Genomic DNA, 13,282 nt, shown 5'->3' on the forward strand with positions numbered 1-13,282 from the left:
TACATATATTTTATCGAACATTTCAATTGTGTCTTTGCATTATTCCGGGGGGTTTGTGTGGTGTCACTCTGACTTGTTGCTCTGCATTGGGGTGTAGGTATTTGTGGTGGGGGGGGTGGGTGTATGGCGCATGTGTGTGCCCGTAAGCTTTCCTCCTCCCCCCCCCCTGTGTCGTAGGTGCAGTACTCACCGTTGTCGTCTGCGCCGGCGTTCGTACTCCTGGTAGATGAGCAGGTAGACAATAGCTGGTAGGATGTGTAATTCGGGTTCCATGCTGTCCTCCTTCCTCGTGGAGTGTGTATAGGTGAGCGTTTTTCCGTTCGTAGTCTGTTTCCGCCGTGTTTTTATCAGCGGGGCTCCCGCCCCGGAAAAGGTGGCGGATTGGTGAGTTGTGATAGGGTGGGCGGTACATTGTCTGCCGCCTGCCTGTTGGCGGTGACCGCCGCGCTGTTTGTCGGTCCCGCCGTAGCGGTCAGAGTGTTAATGTGGCGGCCTGTGTTGGCGGTTCCCGCCTGAGTTAGAATACCATATTTTAGACCGCCGGCCTGTTTGCGGGTTGGCCGCCACTTTATCCGCGACCGCCAGGGTCAGAATGACCGCCTAATTCCCGTATCTTGCGATGGATCTTTCCTTACAGCCTTTTTCCTTTCAGATTCAGCACCTCCCGAGGAGCTGCATGGCCAACGTGGATTTCCTGTCCCGATATCCCTCGTCAGAGCGTCCTGAACGGCCGCTCTCTAGGGGAAGTGTATGTGACGGGCTGAGTGTCGCTGCCATCCCTGCTCCCGACCTTCCAGGCTTTCCTCCCCGTGATTTGCTGTTTTCAGTCCCACCGCAGGAAGCCGGGAGGTCAAAAGCAGCGGCATTAGCACCAGAAGGCGCCGCGCTAGGAAGAAAAGAAGACGACTGGGAGAACGTGGAAAGCGAGCGAGGAAGAGAAGAAGACGACCGGGAGGATGAGAAGAGTGAGGCAGGAGGCTGTGAAGAAGACGATCGTGAGGTCGAAGAAAGCCCGAGGTCCAGAGTTAGGATTCGGTACGAGCGACGGGAATCAAGCGCCACAGACGGAATTCCAAGCACCGTGGGAACCCGGGGAAACGGAGCGAGATCTCCCGCCACGTTTCTGGAGAAGCGTGGCAGTACCAGGTGCGTGAGGGAAGAATCCTGAGGAGCGGGAGGGCGGAGAATCAAGGGAAAAGGGGAGAAGGGGGGAAGAAGGGCGGGTGTTTGTTGGGTACACAAAAAAAACACTATTTTTGATGTTGCACTAAAAAGCACTGAACAAGATAAGCACTAATACGGAGTAGCACTAAACACTGCACACAGGAAAGAGCAAAACCGATAGAACAAGAAGCACGATTGGTCGTTGAAGTAGGAGAAGGACAAGGGTAAGAAGAATATAAGAAGAGATACCACGCTAGGGAGAGAGATCCGAGAATAGAGAAGGAGACTAGAGGAAGGTCAACTAGATCAAAGCAGACACAACGACAGACAAGAGAAAAGAAGAGGTACAATGGAAAACAATAATAGTTCCGGAGGAACAAAGGAGAGAAACAGAGATCAGGAAAACAGGAGGGAAAACAGGAAGAAAGAAGGACAGGGAAGAGATAGATGAAAGGAAGAATCCAAGGAGGGTATAATAAAAAACACTTACCGTTATATCTTTCTGTCTCTCCGCATGCGTTTCCCGGGGAACCTGTGAGACGAAGGGAACCCAAGAAAAGAATGAGAAGAGCGGTCCAGGAGAAAAGCATCCTACAAAGCTAGAAGAAAGAAAATAGGAGAATTACAAGAACCAAAAGGAAGAGAAAAAAAAGAGAGTGACTCAACCCTATTATCAACCAATAAATACTATATAGCTAATTGGCAACCGATTCATGAGTGTTGACTATGCGTCATGTTCGTCACAATCATTCACCATGCAGTGTCAGCATTGCTGCAAATGTCTTTGCCATCCCTGGGTAACAATTCCGCCCACTGCAAGCGGCACACCATGGGACTACAACAACATTTCCATGCAATAACTCTCACCCTTTCCATCCACAGCAAACCCTGCTACTGCCATCCAGCAGAGGATGCCAGGGTCAGACATCCCTCCCTATGATGAAGATCCTAGTGGATGTCTGGAGGACGACAAAATACCTGGGCCATCTGGGGCGACTGGCCAGTCCACCTCCAGCAGCCCCAAACTAGACAGCCCGGACTCACCCTCCCGTGTGGCTACAACACCACAGCTAGCCCCTCCTCCCCAAACCTGTGCCTCAGGGACCATTCAATTAGAGGTGTGCCCCACAGTACAGGGGCCTGAGTCAAGGACACCCACCCCAGACAATGAAGGCCTTGATGCTACTGGGAGTGGGCACCCCTTTCCAGGGGCACAGGAAAAGGGGGCCAGGGCTAGTGGGAGGGGATCTGCGGTCCAAGGGAGAGGGCAGCAAAAACATCAGATTGGCCAGGAGGCCCGCAACCAGGTCCTGGATGCATACCACAAACCCAGAACACCATGGCCCAGATCCTCACTACCCTCCAGGAGACACAGAGGCTACAGAGGGAGAACCATCAGGAGGCCATGCAGCAGTGGCAGACCCACAATGCCACCATGGCCACCATAGCAAGGGTGTGACGGAACTTGCCACCATCCAGCATCAGTCCACCTCCCACCAGCAGGTCCCTACCATAATCCAGATCACATCTGAGCCCTCCACGTCAGCCGCAACCAGTGGAATGGAGACCCTGCCACAGGACACACAGGATACCAGCACCCCTTCCCTTGTAGCTGAGGAGCCCCCACGCAAGCAAGGGCGTCCAACCAGACATCCAGCCTCCACTGATGCCAAGACCAAGACCACCGCCAGGAATTGAGCCACTTCAGAACAGACCTCCTTGTGTGTCACAGCGACACCCTGTTGACTGTCCACTGTCATAACACCTTTTTCACATGGCCATCATACTGGACAACGATGACCCGCAGGTGGGATAAGTACTCTGATGATCCCACTCGCAATGACCCCACACTTCAGCTGTTGTACTTGTATTATAAAATTAAACAACTTTGAGCACAGTTTTTGTCTATGTCTTTACCATGTGTACATTATGTACAGCCATCGCATATGTAACAGGAAGACCATTGACCTACCAATTTATGTGTGTGCCAGAAGGGGAGCAATCATTTACAAGTTCTGTAATACAGTTAACAGCACCACATCTAAAGTAATGTGTACACAGTACATACACATTGAATTCACAACCTTGGCAGCAGCCCTGCGCTCGGCAGACATTGTTAATCGTTACATAGCATGGTTCTGACACATACCTGTATGTCAGTGGAAGTATTGTTGGATCAGCTCTGCTCTGGAATCAGCTGCATCCTCGTCATCATCCTCCTCATCACTCCCCATGTCCCCTTCATCAGACACTGGCACAGCTGCAACCTCCTCAGCATCCAATAATGGGATGTGACTTCTGAGTGCCAAATTGTGCAACATGCAGCACACTACAATGATCTGGCACACTTTTGCTGTTCTGTACAGTAGGGCCCCTCTGGTGAGGTGCAGGCACCTGAATCTGGCTTTCAGCACTCCAAAGGTGCATTCGATTACCTGTCGGGTCCTACCATGGGCCTCATTGAAATGGTTTTCTGCTGCTGTAGTTGGATGCCTGAGAGATGTCAATAGCCGTGGCAGGTTGGGATAACCAGAGTCACCTGTGTGCACAAAGGTAATTGGCATATTGAAAACTTTAGGTAAATCTGGAAGGTGGTGTAGAGTGTGCAGAATACAGAGGCACACATATGACATGATACATATCAATGAGCCAGGCATGATCCCTTTGCAGTGGTGCCATCAGGTGTGGGATACTGTTGTTCCACAGTATGTAGGCATCATGCACTGACCCTGGGAACTGGGCAGTCACTTGAGTGATGTAGAGGTCTGCGAGACATACCACTTGAACATTGGTTGAGTAGAGGTTCTTACGGTTCCTAAGCACCTGTTCACTCCTCCTGGGTGGCAACAGGGCAATGTGGGTCCCATCAATAGCCCCGATCACATGTGGCACATGTGCCACAGCGTAGAAGGATGCTTTCACAGTAGACAGATCATCACATTGGGGGAACCTGATATAACTGCAATATGTTTCAGTAGGGCACATAGAACGTTCTTCAAGATGTTACTGAACATGGGCTGGGACATTCCGGCAGCCCAGCCCACTGTTATTTGGAAGGAACCTGAGGGAAGGAAGTGGAGAACTGCCAACCACTGTACTGTTGGTGTGATGGCATTGGGATGACAAATACCAGGCCACAGATCCGACAGCCTCACAAGATCCATGAAGGTCTGACGGATGAGCCGATAGTACTGGATGACGTGCCTCTCTTCATGGGTGGCAAGATCGACCAGGGGCCTGTAGACAGGAGCATTCCTCACCATCATTCTTCCACTGTTCCTGGGAATAGAAGGGAGTGTCAATCATGTGCATAAAGGACTGTGTGGGCGCAGTGGAGCTGTGCACAGGTCACTATTAAACATCCATGACGCACTTGATAAACCCCCTCTGTACACATTGTAAAAGTAAATGGCAGCCGCCTGTCCTGCATGCACAGGACAGATGGAAGTGAGTGAATTCCACTGGTGTATGGCGTCATGGCAGTAGGCGGTCCCAACCGACATGCAACTCCTCATTGGTAAAATGCAGTCCCTAAGATGCCACGATACATGACTGTCTTCTTTTCTCTGTGTTATCCATGCAGGTGAGTGCCCATCAAAAGAAGGGGATCTGGTGATCCATCGCCAAGCAAGTGCGGACCCTGGGGTTCCAAGCCCAGCAGAGCACCCAGTGCAGGAATCTGGGGGAGGATAGCGGTGAGGCTCAGCTGGGGACGTCCTCCCAACAAGGGAAGGGTGCCCGTCGGATGCTGAACTCCCTTATGTCCCGCATTTTGGCGGTGGCATACCCTGTAACAGATGTGCACTTGAGGGCAGCACATCAGCCACAATCGGGTGAGTTCACATTCGTACTTAGGTTATGTGGTGAGTGATAGGTGCAGCCAGTGCAGTGTGTGAAGGCTGTGGAATGTGTGCTAGGTAGCTACTGTATGACTAGGCTTGGGACATATTGATGCCAGATGTGCTACATACATGCGTTCATATGCCGTGCAGGATGTGAGTTGGGGTTGACTTTACTGCTAAGTGGCATCAATGACAGGTCAACTGTGTAGTACATGAGCTGGGTCTTAGATGTGGACATGGTTCCTGCTTCTGGCGTTTACATACATTGTACTCTCAACTATCCAATCAGTGTTGCTAGGGCCATATTCCTATCAGCTGTCTGCTGGCATGTGGTGTATGTGTAGTCTGCAAAGTCGGAGGTTTCGCATCATACAGCTATATGTGCTTGGGTTATGTGGCTGTGAAAGTAGGACTCCAAAACGCCTGTAGAGTATCAAGTTTGGGTCTAGTGATGGTACAGAGCCATGAGCCAATGGCGTGGTCCAGACATGTGTTGAGGGTATGACTTTCATCCCGTACAGGACTGAATGTGTGCCAGCATGTGTGAAAGTCATGTGCATGACTGAGGTGGCACGCTTGGGCTGTCATTGCAGTGGCATGTGTGTGTGAAGGCATGGCATGTAATGACATGGCACTGGAGTATGTTGTAGTGACTTGTATGTGGCTGTGGTTCTGACATTGACCACTTGCTCCCTGTTTCTCTTTCTCCTACCCTCTCTCTTACTGTCCCATCCTCTCTCCCTCTGCTCCTCTGTCTTTGAGTGCAACAGCATCATCTGGTGAAGGAGAAGGGGCACCAGCAAGTGGGGAAGATGTATCCCACAGGACCCTGCAGGCGGATACCAGCGGAGCCGAGGGGACCAGTGGGACAGAGGGCGAGTGGAACACAACGGGGGAGCCAGGAACATCTACACTATCAACTGATTCTTCCTCCGATGGTGACTCCCTGGTGGTGGCGGAACCTTCAGGCCCTATGACTGCATCATCCTTGTCCACCCCCCCATTACCAGCACTGCCCTCCCTGTGGCTCCCCACCCAGTTTCCCATGCCCAGTCACCCAGGAGGGTGGGCATCTCCTTTGCAGCAGGCACCTCTGCCCCTGCCCCAGTCAGCCCTGCTGCCCTCACTAAGGAGGCTATTGACCTCCTGAGGTCCATCTCTGTTGGGCAGACAACCATCATGAATGCCATCCAGGGACTAGCATCCCAGATGCAACAGTCAAATACTGGAAGGCATTTACGGTGCCCTGTCTGCCCTTCAGAGATATCGTTTCAGGCTCAGGCCTCCTCATTGACGGCAGCCAGTGTTTCTTCTTGTTCCGTCCCCCATCCAACTACCTGTTCCACTCCTGCATCCCTTTCCCATTTCCCATCCAAAGCGCACTTTCATACCAGCATGCATCCCCATCAGTAGACCCAGAGCGCAAGGACCTTCATGTGCACCACAAATGCCACCACAGCCATGCACACACACACCATTCAGACACACACACACCAATATCCACTACCTACCCTGACTCCCCCACCTGCTCCTCCTTCACAGTTACATCACCACTCACACATGCACACACCACATCATCAGTCCCAGGTCCAGACACATGTCCTGTCACTGCCACCGTCACCACAACAGCAGACCCCCATGCGTGCACCCCATACAGCACATCTGCATGCACCACAACAGTCAACACAACCACATGCAGCACATCCACCCTACCTGCACACACCACCCCAACATTCACTCACACATCCCCCTGCCATCTCCCTGTGTCTCCACTCCTCCTCCCGGCACACCTTTATGTCCACACTCATCCACCCAACACACACCCAGCACACACATTTCATACACCCACGCACCAGCACCCAAACCATATCCATGTACACACCTATCAACCATCCCCTCTCCCTCCACTCCCAAACGCCTAACCAATGACCTACCTTCTGCCCCTAAAATGAGATTCCTGCATGAGTTTTTCCTGTTCCCGTCTCCTGGTTCAGTCCCTGTTCCCCCCAAATGCCCTGCTACCCTTTCCAGAGCCCTGCCTTCCAACACACTGTCCTCCTCTGGGCTGAGCCATGCCCCGCAGTCAGCAGTGCTGCTACAACTGGCACACCTGCCCCTCACACCTCCAGCCCTGGTAGCACTCCATCTGGGTCCCTCGCGGTGGTGGCCTCAACTGCCGTCCCACCTAAAAAGGCAGGAAAGAGGGGCAAGGCTAAGGCGTCCCCCCGAAAGCAGGAAGGGGGGGGAAGCCTGATAAGAAGAGGAAGGGCCCTCCATCCAAACCCTGATCACACACCCCATCCCTGAGGTGCCTGCATGCCCCATTGATGCCCCTGCCCTATGGAGGTCTGCACATTGCAGTCAGGAGTCAAGTTGGGCAGTCCTCAGATGCCCAGTGTGCCCGGGACATTTGGACAATGATGAACTGGCCCTTGTGGCATTTTGTAAATAGTTATTATCATGACATTTTTGATATGATACGGCACTGTTGGTGTCGATGCTACATAGCTTGTCCTGGCTTTCCTTGCACATGTAAGTATGGTGACTGTGCGTTTGTTCATGTGTGTGTGTGTACTAATGTCCTTCCGTCTAGTGTGGGCTATGAAGGGTACTTACGGCCGGTGTGTATGTCGGCATCGCTGGTCCTGAATGTCATTGGCCAGCAGGAGCATTAGAAAGACTTTCATGCCATGGTGCCTACGGACATTCCTGTGTTCAGAAGGTGGGTGCTTCCTTTTATGTGGTTCGTTTCCGCCACGGTTATCGTGGCGGTTAGACCGCCCCAGAAGTCCTGGTGGTGTGCAACCTCGTAATACAGTGGGCGGAAACTGTCTGACTGCCTGTCTGAAGAAGCCTTCCGCTGACAAGAGCCGTCTGTCCACATTGGCGGTTTGGATGGAAACTTGACTTCAGGTGCCGTTCTAGTACTCATAATATGGCGGTCTATACCGCCAGTCCCGCAGTGGTGCAACCGCCATTTCCACTGTAGAGGTCCACTGACCGCCAAACTCGTAATGACGGCCTAAGCCCGAAGGTAAACTTTTGACCGAGGTTTCCTTCTTGCTGTAGCCGAGCAGCACTCCATCAAGATTGGCCTCAAATTTTGAATTTGCCCCAGTCAAGGTGTGACCAGATATCCAAGTTTCAAAGCCCTAAAAAACTTTTATTCTTTAAAAATTCATATCCGCTTATCTGATGTTATTTGTTTTGATGTCAAATTATTATAGATACAAATATTTCCTATTTTTATAAATTGGGTTTGGATTTTTAAACTTTTTCCTGTGTTTTATTTTTTTATTGTTTTGTGATATTTGAATACTTTACACACTCATTACCCGCTAGCCTCGCCGTGGCAGTTTTACCACCACAGACCCAGAGGTAAAGACTGCTACATCACAAGTTGTGGGGTTTGGCAGACAGCAAACCTCCACAACCCTGTCTGGTGTGCCAGTGCAGTTGCACCACCGCAGCCGGCGGTGAGCACCTCCAACACGGCGGCAGGCCTCAGCCTGACGGATGGATTACCAGGCTGCAGACCACCACGTAAACCCTGGCGGAAACACACCCGGTGACAGGAATTCCCATTCCTGTCACCGGCACACTTACCCCCACCCGTCCACACACTTACACACCCCCATCCCTTCACGCACCCATGCATTCACATACAGACCCCTCTGCCTATGTATATATTCACACAGACACCCCCACTCACTCGCATACATGCAGACACACACCCATTCACGTGCACATACACAATCATATTTAATCACATTCACCACCCCCTCTCCCTACCTCATACTCGCACTCACACATGCAGACATACACACAAAGACACCCCCCTGCACCACATACATGCACCCACAAACACCCTCCAACCATTCACATCCATTTACATACTCGCACTCACACATATGCATTCCCCTCATCCGTACCCTTGCACACAGACACCCACACTCACTCGCTCACAAACACGCACTCATACACCCCCATTCGTACACATACACGCACACACCACACACATGCACCCAACACTCCCCACCACACCCCTTTCGGACAATCATTTACCTTCTCCGTCGAGGTGGTCGTCTGGGAGGGGATGGGTCCTGATGGTCTTGCATTGCCAGCACGACCACGCCAACAAGTATCCGCCAACCCGTATTACAGCTCGTAATACGGTGGGCAGAGTCTTGCTCGCGTGATGGTGCTGGTGATGCAATCGCCTCTTCGGAGTCAGACTTCTGCCCATAAATGGGCAGAAGTCCTCCAATGACTCCCAATATGGACTGTTGGCTGCAGCGGCTTTGGCTGTCTTTCAAAAAGACAGTTGAATTAAAAATGAGGGCCTTGGTCTCCTAAGCTAAACATTGTTGCTTGTTGCCAAGCTACCAAGGTTTGAGCTGGAATTAATTTATTGAGACCTAATTGAACCTATTGAGGGTTAGGGGCCTATTGCTAAGTGTAGATACTTACCTACCCGTATGAATAATCCACTTCAAATCAGGGGCAGAGCTATAGCCTGTGACTAACGATGACTCAGAATCATTGAAGAGCAACAAAGGGGTGGAATACAAAATGATCAATGAAAGGCAGAAAAAATAGACAAATAAACAATGCAGGGATAACAGTAATTAATTAAACAAAACTTGGATAGGGGAGTTGGAAAAAAGGGAGAGAGCGTAGAAAAAGTAAACAAGGCATAATAATATTAAATAATAGGACTTACTGGGATGAGCAGAGCTATCAGCATCGGTGCTGGTGGTTTGCGCCTCCCCAGCTCCTGCTGGACCCGCCAGTGCAGTGCCCTTCTTCTTGCCCTTTGGTGCTGATGTAAGATTAGAAAGATTATACAAAAATACAATAGTGGTACCATTAATCTCCACAAAATTAATATATAACAGCCAAATGCAATAACATTGTACTTAAATCAGATCGCCTATGGACTATACTAGTATGATCAACTATCGTTGAGTTGACTATACTCCTAAAATCTCTATTCCAAATTTTCAAAATTTACATTTAGAACTAATGCATTGCAATGAATGATGTTTCATTCTATTCTCATTTCTCAAGTCCCTTGATGGACCATTTCAGTCTCCCTTTTTTGCAATGCATGCATATTCGCATCAATGTGAAATTGCCTGGGACTGTAATGCTCTACTTAAAGTCACAGAGAAAGCTAGCTCACTGATATCACCAATTCACTATGGAGTTAGGAGGACAACAGAGAAGTCTGTGTTGCAATGACTTCTTAAATAATCATCCAAAGCGAGGCTATGGCTCTACCTATGAGTATAAAAATCAATGATGTAGCAGTGAGCTCCTGGCTAGTTCTAACCGGATTACATAATAAATAATAATCTAATGTAAACTAAACGTAGCTTACCTCTCAGTGGAAACGGCATGGTATTCGGAAAAAAAAGTTACCATTGTAGAACACAAACACAATAAAAATATAATACTTACCAAGCCCCGGATCTCCATGCTTAGCAGGTTGATGATATCCGCTCAGGGGTGTGTCAGCTGCTGGGTGGTGCGCTGGACCTAGGTGGTGGCCCTGACCAACCAGCGCACCCTGGCTCAGCACTGCCATCATGGAGGAGAAGTGGCGTTGCACATAAAAAACAAGTCCTGCCACCTCCTCCTCACTGAAGATCAGGCGAGACTGCACCCCTTGATGGCGCCGCCACCCACAAGGCAGGCGGCAGCTGTTGCCCCACTGCTGGTCTGCCATGGTGCTGTGTGGGTAGGGTAGGAGAAAAGAAAAGAAAAAGAAACAGGGGGAAAATGAAGGAAAAAATGGAAAAATAAACAAAAGTACAAAAAGTCACACAAAAACACAAAAAAAATAAAAACAACTTAAAAATATTGAGTCACAAAAAGAAACACTAATACAATAAATAAAAAAAATAGGGGTAGAGGATGTATGGGGTAGAGGATTGCAAAGACTGAAGGTAGATAAAAGTAGAAGTTTCCAGCACCATAAACAGAGCGAAAAACAAGATGGCTGCACCCTTGCGATCCACGTGGTGCTGTTCACATGAGATTTTGAATATGAGTACGTACTTCGTGTTGCATGTGATGTCAAATGCAATGCAGATCTCCACCTACCAGCGAGACTCCGTGTAGCGAGGTGGAGAATTTTTGCCACTTTGCGAAGTTCTGTGTAGCACGACTTCGTGCACTCTGTTAAGGCCTACTTTGAACCCCAAATTTCAGTAAATGCTAAGTCACTTGAATTCACCCCTAACACCAACCTTGCCATTAACCAATACATAGTCAAAAACAAAAAGTGGCCTGGTACCATTTCTCTCTTCTAAAGAAAGTGAAACTGTTTCTTCCAGAGAGCAATTTAGTAATTGCTGTTTGAGGCTCATACTCTTGCATCTGAATGTTGGTAACTTCTTACTCCGGGTCCTCTCGAGCTCCACATTGGCATTCACTAATGAAACCCTACAGACCACAGAACATCTGATTCAGGGCCTGAAAAAATATGATCATATCACTCCCATCCTGCTGGAACTGCATTGGTGCCGATTGATCGTCCACACCATCATCAAAACTAGCTGCATCATTTTCAAAGCTAGCATGACCAGCACTCGCTCTTATATTGCAGCCAAGCCCACCATCTCTGCCAGGACACATCAAACTGCAAATTAAAAAGTGTAACAAAGAAAGACAATAAGACAGCAGGCCTTTTCATCTGTGCAGCTAGGATCTGGAACAATATCTATGTGTCCTATTAGACCACCCGGATGTTATCTCCTTTTTGGAAAAAGTTAAAAACACACCATTTTAAAGAACACTATGACATGAGGAAATAACAGCCCACCAAGTGGCTATCTCTCCAATCACTTGTTGACTTTACCCTGGAATTTGACAACAGACAGTGCTCTGTTGCCTTTTGGCTAGGTTTGTATTATAGAAACACCACAAGCATACATACATACATACATAGGCCCTCATTACAACCCTGGCGGTCAAAGACCGATAGGGTTGAAGTGGCGATCATACCGCCAACAGGCTGGCGGTACAATTCGCCATATTTTGACTGTGGCAGTAGTGCTGCGGTCACACCGCTGGGACCAGCGGTTTTCCGCCATTGTTGTTCCGGCGGTTTGAATCCGCCAGGGCAGCACTGCTCTGAGGATTATGACTCCCTTCCCGCCAGCCTGTCCACGGCGGCAGAGACCAGCATAGACTTAGCATGGGCAGTGCAGGGGCCCCCAGGCACAGCCCCGTCGCGATTTTCACTGTCTACCTGGCATACAGTGAAAAGCGTGACGGGTGGTGCTGCACCCGCCGAACCGCCACATTGCCGCCGGCTCCATTAGGAGCCGGCTGCAATGTTACGGCTGACATCCCCGCTGGGCCGGCAGGCGGAAACTCTGTTTCCGGCCGCCGGCCCAGCGGGGATGTCCAAATGCGCCTAGCGGGTTTCCAGCCGCATGGGCGGCTGTCTGGTGGTACAACCTTGGCGGTCGGCCTCGTCCGACCGCCAAGATTGTAATGAGGGCCATAATTCTGTTGGGTATCAAGGTCTGTGTCTCACATGATAACTGGGGTCCACATTGAGGCAGCATCAGTGCAGCACACAAGAAGACAAATCTTTCAAAAACCACCAAGAGATTTATGCATCTGTGGGGTCCATTTAGAAGCAGTGTAGGTGAATCCCATAGGAAGATGCAGCATCCAAAATGTATAGGAAATGTAAGTGTCTATGATGTCTTCCTAGAATTGACATAGGCCCAATCCTCTGTAAAATGCATCTTCCAAATTCACCAGTACATTTAAAAATGTATGCGTGCTACCTAGAAATAGATTAGGCCCAATTAACAAGAAAACGCAGCTTCCACCTCCACAATGTGATTTAAAAATGCATGGGGTTAGGAGAAGTACCGGGGCAACAGACAGGAAGAAAAACAGCAGGAAATGTAAGAGTTTACGCGTCTAGAAAGAAGCAAAGTAGGAACTACCCACTGGAAGATGCAACTTTTAAACCAAGAGGATATTCAGGCCTCTATGTGGCCTCCTTACAAGTGGCACTTGCACAACCGATTATAGATGCAGCTTTCAAAACCACCATCAGGTCAAACTTTTGATGCTAGTCCAGCAATGTTAAGCCTTAGTGACACAACAGCATCAGAATTTCTGATGCGGTTGTGGACACTTTAGGGCTCATTTACAATAAACTGGTGCATCGTGATCGATGCACCAGTTTTCTTGTGCCATATTTACAATGCAGTGCTCCATGGCACAAAGTGTCTACAACAGAATCA

The sequence above is a fragment of the Pleurodeles waltl genome, chromosome 6 (assembly GCF_031143425.1).
Source record: "Pleurodeles waltl isolate 20211129_DDA chromosome 6, aPleWal1.hap1.20221129, whole genome shotgun sequence".
NCBI lineage: Eukaryota > Metazoa > Chordata > Amphibia > Caudata > Salamandridae > Pleurodeles > Pleurodeles waltl.